The sequence below is a fragment of the Spea bombifrons genome, chromosome 5 (genome assembly GCF_027358695.1).
Source record: "Spea bombifrons isolate aSpeBom1 chromosome 5, aSpeBom1.2.pri, whole genome shotgun sequence".
Classification (NCBI taxonomy): domain Eukaryota; kingdom Metazoa; phylum Chordata; class Amphibia; order Anura; family Pelobatidae; genus Spea; species Spea bombifrons.
Window position 1 is genome coordinate 92887194 of NC_071091.1, and position 16207 is coordinate 92903400.

The 16207-nt window shown below is 38.5% G+C and overlaps 1 protein-coding gene across 2 annotated transcripts in view; it reads right to left on the minus strand.

The window, feature by feature from the left end:
• MMP16 (matrix metallopeptidase 16) overlaps positions 1-16207 on the minus strand; it is a 79942-nt gene that overhangs the window by 37596 nt on the left and 26139 nt on the right. The gene's annotated exons all lie outside the window — the stretch shown is intronic.

Consider the following 16207-nt stretch of genomic DNA (forward strand, 5'->3'; position numbering starts at 1 on the left):
ATAATAATCAGACTCATTCCTTGATCTGCAAACATGTTTCTTGGTCATCGTCACTTTGGGCAGTGCTTGCTCCTAAAAGCCAGCATTTTGCCTGCCTTCTTAGTATAACATTTTTAACAATCTTAGATTGCCAACCTTATAATGGAGGGTATATGCTCGGTCTGATGCAGTGACACGGGATGCTACTCGTTTTAACACAGAAATATCACTAGGCATTGTCTAATACCATTCAAAAGGGTATAAGCGCTCTGCAGGTTACTGGCTGCCTGCCTCTGACTATTACAAATGAGTCTGGTAATTTAGTGACTGGTTTTCACTTCAGCAAAAACTGCCTTGAACAATATTACATTACCTGCTATAAATCTTATTCAGCACTTCCCTACTCCTGCTACACTGACCCAGCAACTATTTTATTACCAAGCACGTGTATAACAGCTATTTATTACAGCTGTTTAATTAATTGCTTTATTGGAAATTCTTAAACAAAAACAATATGATTTATATGTTCATGAACAATAACAGCTGCTTATCCTTCTTCATCCCTATTGTGTTAAAATACTCTTATATCTAAAGATTCCGCTGTAGCAACTTAATACCAATACTCAATACCATATTTTATTGGTGTTCTCAGATTTAATAGAATGGAGAACAACCACTGAGCTACTTATATAAAAATTCACTTAGCAAAAGTTCTTAGCATGATGGGACAGTCATGCAATGTCTGGCTCAGGAGGTCACTATTCACTAAACCAGAGGTTTGTTGTCTCACTGACACATCACTATGCATTAAGAAGAGTAACATCATACATTTCAGAGGTAATCCTGCTCAATGCACAGATCAATGATTGAAATGACCTTCGGGAAAACCTCCCCACTTTAACTATATGCTACGCAAAGACCATGCCACTCCATGCTGCAGGAGACGTTGACCTGGGATGGCCCTTCATAATGAGTGCTAATGGAGGTCAACTTATAGCTCAGGGTTAGGGAATATATCTTACTATGTACTCACAATTTAGACAGGTATAAAGAGTTTCTTGGACAGAGAATAACGTGATGTCTAAATACGGCAACAAAATGGGTGGAGCGTACCATGAGATCACCATGTCCCTCATCATGATACTACCAGCATAGATCTGGCCGCACACTGTAGCAGTGTATGGAGGAATGTTGGCTAATTGCCTGGTGTCGGATGGCCAGTCCGGCTCTGGTGTCCGATGTCCAGCTACATAAAGAGACACTCAACTGTAGGTAAACCACGCTAGGAAAACAGTACCAAAGGAAGCCCTGGGCAAAATTCTATGTATGTTTTCCTGCTCCTCCTACTTAGCCCAAATTGCTAGGTGCCCTACTAACAATACAAATGTGACAAATACAGGAACAATGCATAGAGTTCTACTTGAACACCAGCATATATATGTCAGACATATGATAAGGGCAGTTGACCAAACAAAGAAATGCTGGCACAAGTCAATTCTTATTTCTTACTACCACGTCCAATACACGCAGATCTTTGCATATGAGATAGAAAACCGAAAATGATTTGAAAATACAAACAGCAATTTATTGAGTGAAATATAAGTCCAAGCTCTGCAAAATAAAATATATAAACAAATTCCAGATGCCACACTAACAAATTTCACCTCAGCGGTTGACGTGTGTGCCTTTTGATATATGGCATAAATGGAACAGTATTGTTTGCCAATGTAAATTATTTCCTGACTCAACACTGGTGTATTTAATCTTTGGAATGATGATATGCATATATTGCTCATAAGGCCTATAGAAGCAAGATGATGGATTGCCTTTTCCGAATATCAATTTTCAATAATAAAATGTAACGTGTATTATAAAGACAAATTACAGTCGCACGTTATTTATTGTTGCAAAAGTAAGTTTACGCAAGTTTCTGTGTTTTTTGTCATACAATACATTCATTTTGAAAATAAGAGACATTTCCTGAGAGGTCTTCGGAATTTTGATAAAATATTCATATTGTTGATAATGCATAAACAAGATGCATTTAAAGGGGAACTGCTACCATTTTTTTATTACTAGTAACAGATTAAGAATACATTTTCAAACAAATTGTGCTGTTTTATTTAAAAGAGTCCTAGTTATTGCATGTTTATTTTCAGGCAGCTGCATATTAGTTATTTGTGAGTTCTCTGTCTATGTAAGAATGGACTTCATTGGCATTGCCATAAAGAATAATCTCAGTGCAGTGTTTTAACAGGGAAAGGCACCCAAGATATCACATAAAAACAATGGCAAATATGACAAATGGATAGAGTTCTACTTTTTCATAAGAAATCTTGTGACAAATGTAATCATACTTCTGTAAGACGTGTGTAAGTGTGTAAGTGTGTGTTAGTGTGTCAGTTGGTTACAAGGGGGGCACTCGGCACTCCCTGCTAAACACCACATTGAGCTGAACCTTTATGGCAATGCTGTATGTCCAATGAAATCCTTTCCTCTATAGACTTTCCTTTGGGTGTCAGGCTGGTTGATTAACAATAAGCCATTCTATAGTCAGATTGCCTACTGGCTTGGGCTAAGACAACATAGCTAGAACACATACAAACGGCAGCTGCTGAAAATACTTTATGCAAAAAGCACAATATTTTTGAAAACCTGTCTTTAGTACTACAAAAAGGTGGGAATGGTTCTAAACGCAGTCTTCCCTGTCTGCTCAAGAACACATAGCCCTCTTCTAGCCCCTCATCCTGGTAAGAAGCTCTATGCTGTGAATGAAATGCATTCAGAGACGTCTGATAGGATTTTACGGCAGTAACGATCAAGGTTAAATACTCAGCTATAAACTTACCTCTTTGCCTGATTATAAATTACATGTGGAAGTGACAGGGCTAATATGTCCCCCCACACCCCAGAAAAAAAAGTATTTGGATGCCCATGACTGCAGGGCTGCATTAAAGGCTGAAGAAGCTCAGAGTATGTATTTTATGAAATTGTTAATTTAACAAGTTCTGACAGCCAACCAATGCTTTTGAATGCTGTGTTGTTAAAAAGCCGAGCATTAAATCACTGCCTTAGAACATGTATTCCTGGGAACTGTATCCAAAATATGAATTCAACACAAAAGTACAAAATTCCTCATAAAATAAATAAATAAAAAATAGCTGTTTAATTATTTATACCCTTTGCAGCCTTTAAAGAGTTTCCTATATTTAATTAATATTTATTTACAATGCAAAATTGTGTTTTTTGTATCTTATTTAGTTCAATAATTGTGAAGCAGAATAACATCACATGTGGTAAAACCCACCTCCAACAACCTTCCCTACCAGGATGAACCCTTTCTGTCTTTCTATCTGGATACATGTACTCTGTTCTGGTTTTGCTCAGAGAGCCCTTGAGTCAGCTGGTGTTATTTTAGCTGAACAAACTAACCATGCACCCATAAAGACATTTGTTGTTTATTGGTCATTAAAAGTCCATGACACATTTTGAAAGAAAAAAAGCAACACTGCAGGCAAGACAAAATAACTAAATGAATGCAAACCAAACATGATGAAAACCTTCACTGTTTCTACTGCGTGGAACAAAAACAACACTGCTAAAAGCGCATAGGACATACATTGAAAACACAAATCAGGTTAAAAAATAGATATATAAATGTTATGTACCTAATTAGTTAAAAAATATCTTTTTTATCAAATTTATGATGCACAGCATATGGCAGAGGGTTCATAATTATAGTTATGGGTGCTCAAATCAAGCTTGTTTTTATTTTAAGAATGTTTGGTCCCAAAGAGAAAATGCGACTTTAAGCCACCCTAAGCTGTAATTTGAATGATCAGTCAGCGCCTTGGTGAAAATATATACCCAAAAAATGTATAATTGATTTTGTTAATTGAGAGATAAGCTAAGGATATTAGCAACGCAGATTATATTTGTTATAGTCAACAACCCATAAAGAGCATGCCAGTCAACTGCACATTGAAGATGTTCTGATGTGTGAAGGACCAACAAGGTGCATGCACTGATGTGTAGCAAATACAACGATGGCTTGCATAAAATTGATAATATTTGTAAAGTTGGGTCTATTTCTCTTTTCAGCTACACCTCACAGTTATAACTAAATCCCTCTGTTGCATCATCGAGAAAGATGGATCCGCACAATAGTTGTGAAAGCCCCAAGTGATGAGACCTGATGCTATTGAAAAAATTAGTACAAGTAGATGACCTTTCCCTGGCAAACTGGGAATTTTACAGCAGAGCACTGGGTGGGGTAGAAGAGGTTATTGAAGACTTTACGGCAGGTGCCAGAGATACGGTTCACCTAGAGAGCTAGAAATCTCAGGGTCAAGAAGGCACTACAACTTTATTCATGGACTGAAAGGAGGATTACAATGCACCATCACATCTTTTATTAGAATTTCTGTTGATCTCTACACTGTCTAGCAACTTGGCTAGAACATTCTAGAAATAGTTTTTATCTGTGAACCTAACAATTGCAGAATTGCAGTTCCGCTTTAAAAAAATAAAAAGCCTGCCAATTAAAACTGCCATGCTACGGACAAAAGTTAATAACCACAGAAATAAAATAATTTCCCATGAGATTCCCTTTACAGCTAAGCTTTAATTATACCCAATAATAGTAAAGGTGCCGCTAAACTATTTAAACTATTTATTACTGTTAAGAAAACCATTAAGTGAACTTTACGGATATTAAAAGTATCACTTTAATGCTCCTTGGAATGTATTGCAAAAAAAGTGGTTGCATGAAATGGATGATGGTGGGCCAAAAACTGATATTGTTTATATTTTACAAATGAACAATAAAATATTTAAAAATGTTTAAAAAGAAAAAGTTGAAACACATCTAAATACTCATGGGGAGAATACACAGAAACATAGGGCAATTCTCTAAAGTACTGGAAACCTGAGCCATGTTAGTTAGTAACTATGCAGTTTGCAGTTAGCTCATGTGAAGAAATAGGACAAGGTCAGGAAGGAAACTACTTAAAATTGGCCTGTTTCCTACATTTAAGTTTTTTATTCTATTTTTAGAGCAGGCAAGTAACAGTAACCTTTGCATCTAGAGCAGTAAAATCGAGCCCAGTTCATATACTGTTGCCAATTAGGGTTTTGTTACGTTGACATTATTGTAAACTGTGGGATGTCCTGAAGTTAAGATTAAACGATACCTATGTTTCCAGAAACGTCCATGACATATGTGGAAATAAATAATTACTTGGGAGTATAGATATACTATCCTTATGTCTTACATGTACACTATTCTAGCTTGTATCAATGCTTGTCTGTCCACCCAGTGCTCTCCTTAACAAAATGCAACATGGTTTCTCAGAGAATCTTAAAATGTTTTGGATGGTCTCATCAGGGGTGAACACCAGCATCAATGCATCAATGACAGCTTTGTTGCAGTACCATGGCGATTCCGTGGAAGTGTGGGGTAGTTAATGCAGCTGCCTGGCTTGGTTTTGCCAAGGGTTTGGTTCTGCCAAGAGTCTGGCTTGGTTTTTGCCTTTATTAATGGATCCATCTCTTCTACCACTTAAGGCAACTGAAGACATATAAGTTAAAAAAAAATGGGTCACCATCAATAAGAAACAAAACAAATTGTCAAATCCGACAATTAACAGAATTTTACATTGTTTTAGGAGGACTATTATAATCCTTAGCCTGTCTTTCCTGATATTTAATGGTCTTGACGATATTATTTTCATTTTTACTCCCATGGCAATCAAGGGGTTTAAATTAAATTCAAACTCATTTTCGTGCTGGCTGTTTTTAATCAAATAAGACTATTTTTAGAAAAGTAATTTAGGCTGTACCAGGTTATCAGCAACAATGTGGCTGTAAAAGTGTTTTGTATCAAAAATCTTTTTTGATTAAAAGGTACTGGACCAAGGACAAGATTTGCTTAATACAGTTTTCAGTGTTTACTGCCACCATCTTCTTTGTCTATGTACTAGAAGGTAGCAGAAGGAGTTGTTTAAACTGGGCTGGCTTGGCTTTGCCTTGCAGTGCTTCCTTTCTGATGAGCCAGACCTGGCAAGGCATTGGATTTGAAATTAAAAGAGTTTTGCCCACTTAGTGGGACAACAGGCTCAGCCTGTTCTCCAGGTTTGTGGACATTTCTAAGCTGGCAATTATGATACACAGGTTTCTAATACATTGATGATATTCTTAGACTTGACAGACCACCACTATCTGTACTGTCAATAAAAGGAGTGTGAGTACTGTGTGAGTACTTTAAAATGCATACTTACCCGACACAGTGTTGCAACCATGCTGCAAAAGCTGCCCTCTAACCCCATGGGGCATTTCTTGCCACTGATTGGCTGCTTGAAGCTGTCAATCAGTGGCATGAAAGCATTCCCATTGAAATCAATTGAAGAAGTACACATGAACAGACCGGACTGGAGGCGAGAACATCTTGTGGGCATTTAGCTAGAGAGTGGGAAAGGGGTAAAGGCATTTCCAAAAAGGATCACACAAAAAAGTTAAAGGAACCACACAGCTATCATATCAATTTACGTGGATATTATGGCTGAAGTGCCCCTTAAGCACAGTGCAATCTCTGCTGCCGTTGTTGTCTTCAGCAACAAGGTATTCAATTGCATTATTATTTCTAAAATACCTACATATCATTCAGTTGCTCATATCTTTCCATAATAGAAGATTGTTGACCTGGAGTAACCCCATTGAAAATCTCCACTAACTGCTTTACCAGGAAAGGCTCAGGAGACCAGTAGAGTCAAGGTGATACCTTTATTTGCAGCAACATTCACCTGAGGGCAGGAGTGGGGCTGCACTGGTGCCAGAAAATCTATAGCTATTATACTGCGTCTAGAATAGGTTTCACTAAAATGTTTGACTTATACATCATTTGCATCAAAGTGATGCACACCGTGGACAAACAAGGGTCTCCAGTCCACAGCTTTGTTTTGAAACAGTGTGATGGTAGTTAATCGTTACCTGTACGCAATACAATAATAATAATACTATGACTGCAAACAGCAGATGGAGGGAGAATACCTATGGTTTCTTGGGGATGCACAGTCGGACAGTTTCAAAGTACACCAGAGTAATAACGTATTCTCATCACACATCTTAAAAGTATTTCGCCAACAATGCCTTGTCAGCTGCCAACAATGTTTCTCTAAACTACCAGCTGCGCAGATGGTAAAACGTGATTCAGCCTGGCAGCTGTAATAACTGATTTTACCACGGTCAGCACAAGTTCTGAATCACACCACTAGATCTAGGTCAAACCTACAGAGGCCTTGTGATGTTATATGATATATTACAGACAAAATCAATTTTAATTTACAATCGAAAACAGAAATACGATCCCCCACTTATAACTACATTATAAATAATGAAAATGGGATTACCAGTTGAGAATCGGCACTAGAGCATTACATGATACATGATTACTAGATTCCATGATAAAGTTACACAGAATATGGGTAACAACAGAATTTTTTTCTTGGTCAACATTTTAAGTAAATACAAGAAATATTATTTTATATATACACGCACACACACACACACAGAACACACACAGAACACATACCACACAATGCGTCTTCCATCAGACACAACTGCTTCCCTACGTAATACATTGCGTGCAACCTCTGGCCAACAGGGGAGAACTGGCAATGGTGCTGTCATTGATATGGTCCACATTTATTGGGTATATTTATAATAAGGTAAGGCTTGTTAGCTAGACATCATCCTTTTAGCTTGGAGTCCTAGGCGATATGTAGACCTTAGGGTTGCTCTTCAGTGTTATCTGTTATGGACTTAACCTTAAACAATTGTTTAGGCTGTGCATGAAAAGATTGAAAAGCACCCATTAAAATGGTTCCATGGATAAGACCATTTCAAAGTAATGAAGCTTAGCACACAAATCACTTTTCACACATACAACATCTAATTAACATCTAATTAAGTTGAGATACCTTACTAAGAATTCTATGCAACCACTATCTCCTGTGACCTCCAAGTTATTTACCAAGCCAAGAAGAGGAAACCTTGCCGAGTGGGCTGCTGCTATTTATAGGACTATTTATTTGATTGCTGTTTTTATTGCTCTTAGCGCTTTTACCTTCCTATTTTTTGCTGCAAGAATTCTATGTGGCCGCTCATCACATTGGAAGTTGTTGAATTCATTTTATTTTTATAACCACTTTTTATGGTTAAAACATTATAAAACATTATACAAAACATGAATAAAATAACATTATATAACCCAATAGACTATGTCCCATGTTGCCCCCCAAGAGCCAGCTTTCTAATTTAAGATTACAGATTATATATACCAGCCTTCCAGGTGACACTTCCTTACTTCCTTTTCTACCAGGATCAGGACCTGGAACTTTCCCACCATCCCACCTGGAATGGATTGCTAAGAAGACTCATATTGGTATCTCTTGGAGTATTCTTTGGGTGTAACCACCTGGTGTGCTAAATCAGCCATCAGATGGCAGGTTGTTAATGTCCTCCAGTTGGCCTGGCGGTGACTATTTGTCCAATAAAGTTGTGGCCAAGCCCTTGCCCATATATTTGTGTTTGGTGTCTTACTGGGGAAGAGTGAAGTTATTCTACTGATACCTGTATGGATGTCACAGGCAGTCATGTAGATGACACCCTTTGATTTATATAACATTTATGGTAAATCATATAAGTTGGACTACAATTGACATTTTGTCTGCTAGGCTATTTGCTGTCATAATGGTAATTGCTAATGCAAATATTGTCTGCAATATAAAATAAATAACAAAAAAAATTACCAGCCGATTCAAAATAGTCAATGTGGAAAAAACAGGCATAGAAAGAAAAAAGGATAGAATGGTTATTGCTGTTCGTAACACATCTTGATGCAATAGAGGGGGCTCTTATAAACCATTAATAACAAAAGATAACAAAAGCACAGAAACCTTTTTGAGATATTTGATGCTTCATTAAACAGAGCAGGCACTGGCGATATCACACAGTGACGACGTCCAGTCCGCATATCTGCAATGCTTTATGGTATTAGAGTGTAAGCTTGTTTGAGCAGGTCCCTGCTAGCCTTTTGTTTCCATAAGTCGCAATTTTTAGGTGAGACATGACTTGTTTTGTCCTGTTTATCCATTATACAACTCTGCTGCGTATAATGGTGCTACATTAATCAATAAATAAAAATATAATTGCCACAATTATATGCTCAATTTGTTGCATCACATGGGCAATGCCAAAGAATCCACAGGATACCCGAAATCAGCATGGTGTTGCACACCGTCAGTGGCTTCAGAAACCTAGTAATGGTCAATTAAAGAGGCTCACACTGTATAGCGTAGGGACAAAACAAAGAGAATACAGTTGTGCTCAAAGGTTTGCATACCCTGGCGGAAATTGTGAAATGCTGGCATTGATTTTAAAAATATGACTGAACATGCAAAAAAAAGCAGTGTTTTATTTAAGGCTAGTGATCATATGAAGACATTTATCATCACATTGTCAGGCTCCTTTTTAAATCATAATGATAACAGATATCACCCAAATGGCTCTCATCAAAAGTTTACATACTCTTGAATGTTTGGCCTTGTTACAGACACACACGGGTTAAAACGGCAATTAAAGGTTAATTTCCCACACCTGTGGCTTTTTAAATTGCAAGTAGTGTCTGTGTATAAATAGTCAATGAGTTTGTTAGCTCTCGCTTGGATGCACTGAGCAGGCTAGATACTGAGCCATGGGAATCAGAAAAAGAACTGTCAAAAGACCTGCGTAACAAGGTAATGGAACTTTATAAAGATGGAAAAGGATATAAAAAGATAACCAAAGCCTTGAAAATGCCATTCAGTACTGTTCAATACCTTACTAAGAAGTGGAACATTTGGGGGATCTCTTGATACCAAGCCAAGGTCAGGTAGACCAAGAAAGATTTCAGCCACAACTGCCAGAAGAATTGTTTGGGATACAAAGAAAAACCCACAGGTAACCTCAGGAGAAATCCAGGCTGTAAAAAGATGGTGTGGTTGTTTCAAGGAGCCAATACGACAATTCTTTAACAATGACCTGCATGGTCGAGTTGCCAGAAAGAAGCCATTACTGTGCCAATGCCACAAAAGAGCCTGGTAACAATATGCCGACAACACCTTGACACACCTCACAGCTTTTGGCACACTGTAATTTGGAGTGACGAGCCCATAATTTATGTTTATTATGTGTTTATTATATTTATTTATGTTTAGTTATTTTATTTAAAAAAAATAATTTTTTTTACTGTTCATTAGTGTAAATCTTTACCGTAATCTTGTTCAAACGTCTATCTAACCACTGTGATAATTTTTCGAAATTAACAAATAGCAGTTTTATCTGCTCTAAGGAGATAAGGATATTAATATTGCCGGATTACAGTCTTCCCTTGCCACTCTGTCACATGCATTTCTGCATCTTATTAAATACCATATGACTGATTTTTTTTCTTTATTTGCATGTATTTGGATATAAGCTGTAACCTAATTTCTGCGAACTGTTTAATGATGATAATTTTTTTTTTTTACCTCTAAATGAAAGCACAGCTTGTTTCAACATATATTGGCTGGATCTCCACCTTGAGTAACCTTATGGATTCTGGCATCTAGAACTAAAACACTTGGGTACATTCCGTTACAAAATCCAAAATTACGTGCACAGTAGCTCTAATATTCATGAAAATGTACATCTTAAAATCTACATTTTATGCACTAAAATCAGTTGCTGCTCTGTTTTAAATTTGGGTTGCTTGGCTTTTTTTTTTCCAATTGGCTCCACATCAGCATATTTTTTGTTCATTATGCTAAGGGGATGTTGGGCACAAATAACGCCTCTTCTCCATCTCGAGTTCCAGAGCAATAACAACTTATGAAAAAGGCTTACTAATTAACTTATAATATCATCAACCAACTTTACGTTCTTTAGCACAAGAGATAGATGACATAGTAAAGGTAAGTCTGCCTTAGAAATCGAACCATACAATGTATCTATATTTTTATTGCCTAATAAAGTGACTAAACAATAAAAGCCTGGTGTCCAGGTTGTGGTGATGTTCTTTGGTTTGTATTGCTGTCTCATTTGGTTTTCCTGTCCCAATAAGCTTCTGCTGCATAATGTAAAGGTATATCAGCCAGAGATTCTCCTCACCCCTTTAAATTATCCATTATATGCAAAGCCAGCTCAGCCCTGTAATGAATAATTAAGTAAGCGAGTTGGAACCACAACTCTTCTGTCAACTCTCCTCTTAGTGAATAGACTTCAATGATGTGTTCCCCAAGTGATCAATGTCAACTCTCCTCTTAGTGAATAGACGTCAATGATGTGCTAAAAAATGTTCCTTGATTATAGCATGACTTCTAGGAGAGTTTGGACATTCAACAGCACTTGGAATGATGTTTCTCATACAGCATTAAATTACAATATTGTGATATTCAGGTGAAGAACATCTTCAAATTAAAGAAACAATCATGTCTATTTTTATTCCTGGAAAACTAAGTCCTTTTCTGAGGAGTGTTTCTATGTGAAAGGGATGCTTGGCATCAGTCACATATTCTGGACCAGCATGGCCTGGTCTTGTGCACCAGCTCCTGCATATGGCAGCCTCTCTCCTTCCTTACCCTTAGCAGGTGGTGGTCCTCAGCTTAAGTGTCTTGTTGGGGAGAGCAGAGATTTCAATTGTAACCAGTCCATTTATACGGCTGCGGTCTGTGATTTGGCAATACTGCTGCCTAACCTTATGAGGCGGGGAAAAGATATGATATCATGGCCCAGGGCTTTGCCCAAAGAGGATGCGCAACTTTGTCTACAAGGTACAGTTGGTCTAGGAGGGTCAAAGCCCCTCATGAATACTTATTCCTTGGCACCTCTTATTCCATTCCTCACAAATGGCACAGACGAATAAACACAGACGCTAAGGCAAAACTCATTCAGAACTTATGAATGTCTGCTGCCAAAGGCCGTACATGATTTGAGTTTATCGCATGATTTTGTGTCCTGATATTAAAAGGTTTCTATTTATTCAGTTTATACTCGGTGGAACATGTCACAGTGCTAATTGACAGGAACTTGCTGTGCAATATAGGTCTATGTAAGCTCTAACTGGTGTTTCATTTAATAAGGATTACAGAGCAAAGCATTTGACCTGATTATAGCTCAAAAAAGGTCATGTATATTCTTGATCTAAGCAGTCGTTGCACAGCAAGTGTGTTCAAGCTAATTAAATGAGTATCCAAAATGCACATTTTAATGATTTGGAAAATTCCTGCTAGGGATTAGATGAGACCAAACAGGTGCAGATATTTTTCATGACAATAATGTAAGTTGAATACTAATAAGAATGTATTAAATAAATTGGTATTAAAGAACATTTGGGATGTTTCCATAGAATTTGTACATAAACCACTATGCAGTGTATAATGTATAAAAACAGAATTTCATATTATACACATTATACATAATAATATGACATATACTACAATTTAGATTTTATATCCCCATTATATCCTATTACATGTGCTATTCTATTATTCTGCAGTTTTAACATAATTAGGAGGCTTAATGAATATATTTGCACACTCGCTCGTAAATTGGTAATCGCAATGCGTACATCTTTTAAAAAAAACCTAATAGATATACAAATAAATATGTTTTCTGAATCCTTATCCAACCTTTTTCCTGGAATTTTTTAGTATATATATATATATATATATATATATATATATATATATATATATATATATATATATATATATACACCGTATTGGCCCGAATATAGGCCGCACTTTTTTCCTCCACTTTAAGTCTTTAAAGTGGGGGTGCGGCCTATATTCTGCCTGCAGTCCCGGGCGCTGGGCAGGCAGCGGGGTTAGGATACAGATTCCCCGCAGCGGTGCAGGGGACCTGCATCCTACTCTCTGATACGCTCAGACAGCCTCCCCTGCCAGCACTTTCCACGGGGGGGGAGTACCGGCACGGGACATTGTCTAAGCGCCTCCGCTGCCGGCACGTCTGCATGATGTGCTTTAACAACCCCCCCGTGGGAATTCCCGGCAAGGGAGATTTTGAAACACATCTTGCAGACGTGCCGGCAGCAGAGGTTGTTTATGCTCGCATCGCCGCTGCCAGTGAACATCTGCGCGAACAATCTTCCTTGCCGGTACTTCCCACAGCGGAAGTGCCGGCACCGGAAGCTGAATACGCGTTATGCGTAGATGTCCCCCGCCGGCCCCGCAAGACTGGAGTCTGCACCGGTAAGTCTGGTGGGGGGGACATCTTGGGGACAGAGTGGCAGCATATCTCGGGGGGGGTTAGAGTGTCAGCATATCTCGGGGGGGTAGAGTGGTAGCATATCTCGGGGGGGTTAGAGTGGCAGCATATCTCGGGGGGGGGTTGAGTGGCAGCATATCTCAGGGGGGATAGAGTGGCAGCATATCTCGGGGGGGATAGAGTGGCAGCATATCTCGGAGGGGGGATAGAGTGGCAGCATATCTCGGGGGGGGCAGAAACTTTTTTCTTTAAAAAAACACCTAACTTTTAGGGTGCAGCCTATATTCGGGTGCGGCCTATACGGTGTATATAAATACTAGGGCTGCAACTAACGATTATTTTAATAATCGATTAGTTGGCCGATTATTTTTTCGATTAATCGATTAATCGGATAAAAAAAATGAATGTAAGTTTTTCATTTATTTAAAATAATTTACTAAACAAATGATGTTAAATACAAACAGCAGAATAAAAAAACTTTGATAATACATTTCTTGTCTTTATTTCCCAACCAGCCCCCCAATATATGCACATTTGAGCCCAGGCTTGCCACGCTGCCTCCCAGACATGCCATGCTGCCCCCCCCACATATGCCACGCTGCCTATCACAGCACTCCACGCTGCCTCCCACATCTGCCACTCCACGCTGCCTCCCACATCTGCCACGCCACGCTGCCTCCCACATGTGCCACTCCACTCTACCCCCATGCCACTGTGCCTGATACGCCTTATACCCCCTGAAACACCACTCCATCCTCCCCAGACATGCCACCCTGCCCTCCCCACATATGCCACGCCATGCTGCCTCCCACATATGCCACGCTGCCTCCCACATCTGCCACTCCACGCTGCCTCCCACATCTGCCACTGTGCCTGATACGCCTTATATCCCCACTCCATCCTCCCCAGACATGCCACCCTGTCTCCCAGACATGCCACTTCTCTACCCCCAGATATGCCACTCTACCCCCAGATATGCCTTATACACCCTGATACACCACTCCGTCCTCCCCAGACATGCCACACTGCCCTCCCCACATATGCCTTATATACTGTATATGCCTTATACCCCCAGATATGTCACTTCACTGCCCCCAGGATTTAGATTCCCCTAAATTAACCCTAAACTCCCCATTAACCATAACTGCCCCTAAATTAACCCTTAACACCCCCTTAACCACAGCATCCCCTAAATTAACCCTAAAGACCCCATCAACCACAGCATCCCCTAAATTAACCCTAAACACACCATTAACCACAACTGCCTCAAATTAACCCCAAACACCCCATTAACCACAGCTGCTCCTAAATTAACCCTAAACACCCTATTAACATAACTGCCCCTAAATTAACCCTAAACACCCAATTAACCATAACTGCCCCTAAATTAACCCTAAACACCCCACTAACCATAACTGCCCCTAAATTAACCCCCACCTCCCCTAACTTTCAGTAGCCCAAATACATATAATGTGTATGTGTGTATATATATATATATATATATATATATATATATATATATATATATATATATATATATATATACACACATACATACACATATATATATATATATATACACATATACTTACAGTTAGATGAGTGTCACAGCCATGTGGTTCTGGCCTGGAGAAGGAAGGGGCGGGGCCAGTTGTCACAGTGATTACAGGGAGGGGGAGTAAGTAGGAGCTGCTGCTGTGAGACGGTGAGTCAGACTAAACGGATTATATAATGAGGGGGATTTTTCAGAGCGTTTGCTCTGAAAAAACCCTCATTTTATAATCGATAATAATCGATTCAACTAATCGATAATGAAATTCGTTGCCAACGAATTTCATTATCGATTATTATCGATTTTATCGATTAGTTGTTGCAGCCCTAATAAATACATATAAATATGCCAGTTCTCCCAGCCTCCTCTGGCATGTGTTTTGCATCCTAAGCCCATTTGTGTGATGGCAAGAGAGTCTGTTCAGAAGGCTAGTGCATCATTAGCATGAAATAGTGCCATCCGGTTCCCTAATTCCTGTGCGCTATGATGACCAGATCCACCACATTTGTTTCCAGGACACATCTACCCGTTTCTCATGCTGCTGACCAAATCAAACAATGTTTGGTCCTGCAGTGTGTGGAAAGTATAACCTCACAGAGGAGAGTATAATACTATGCTACATACCCTGCGTACTAACTCTATACGCTAGTGAAAAGCATACATTTTCTTTAAAAAAGATCATGGGTTTAGTCAACTGTCACATACAAGCATTCATTCTATAATGGCCTGTCTTGATGGCATACAGGAATTTTGTTTCAGGAGCCTGTAGGCTGATTAAAGCTTGATCATTAGCGTGTAGTGTTCAGATTCATTAAAAATAAATCAATAGTTTGCTTTAAGTGCACTCTGTTTTGAAAAGAAGCATTTTCTCTCTAAAGAATCCTTGTAATATTGGCTTGGCTAATGGCTAAAAACATTTGTTTCTAAATACATGAATACGTGTCAACCCAATATATATATATATATATATATATATATATATATATATATATATATCTAATATGCATTTGACTTAAAAAACATTTTATAGTTGTAGCCCATGAACCTTTAGGACAGATATCTAAAACATGACTAAGGGTTTATTCACCAAAGTAGGAATCAGTCAGCCCTACTAATATATGTGAAATGTATTTCATCAGTTCCCTTAATTCCGGAGCTCAGAAATTTGAATTGCCCACTAACGTGATGTACCACCAAAGCTGTCAGATACTGTATCAATTAATAAATAAGTGCTACGCGCTATGGGGAATACAAATTGCCTCTTTATGGTATTTTTACACAGCAGGTTTTATTTGTCGTCTATATTGAAGACAATTAAACAGATTGAAGACTAGAAGAACATACAAACAAGCAACAAAATAGGCCATCACTTTG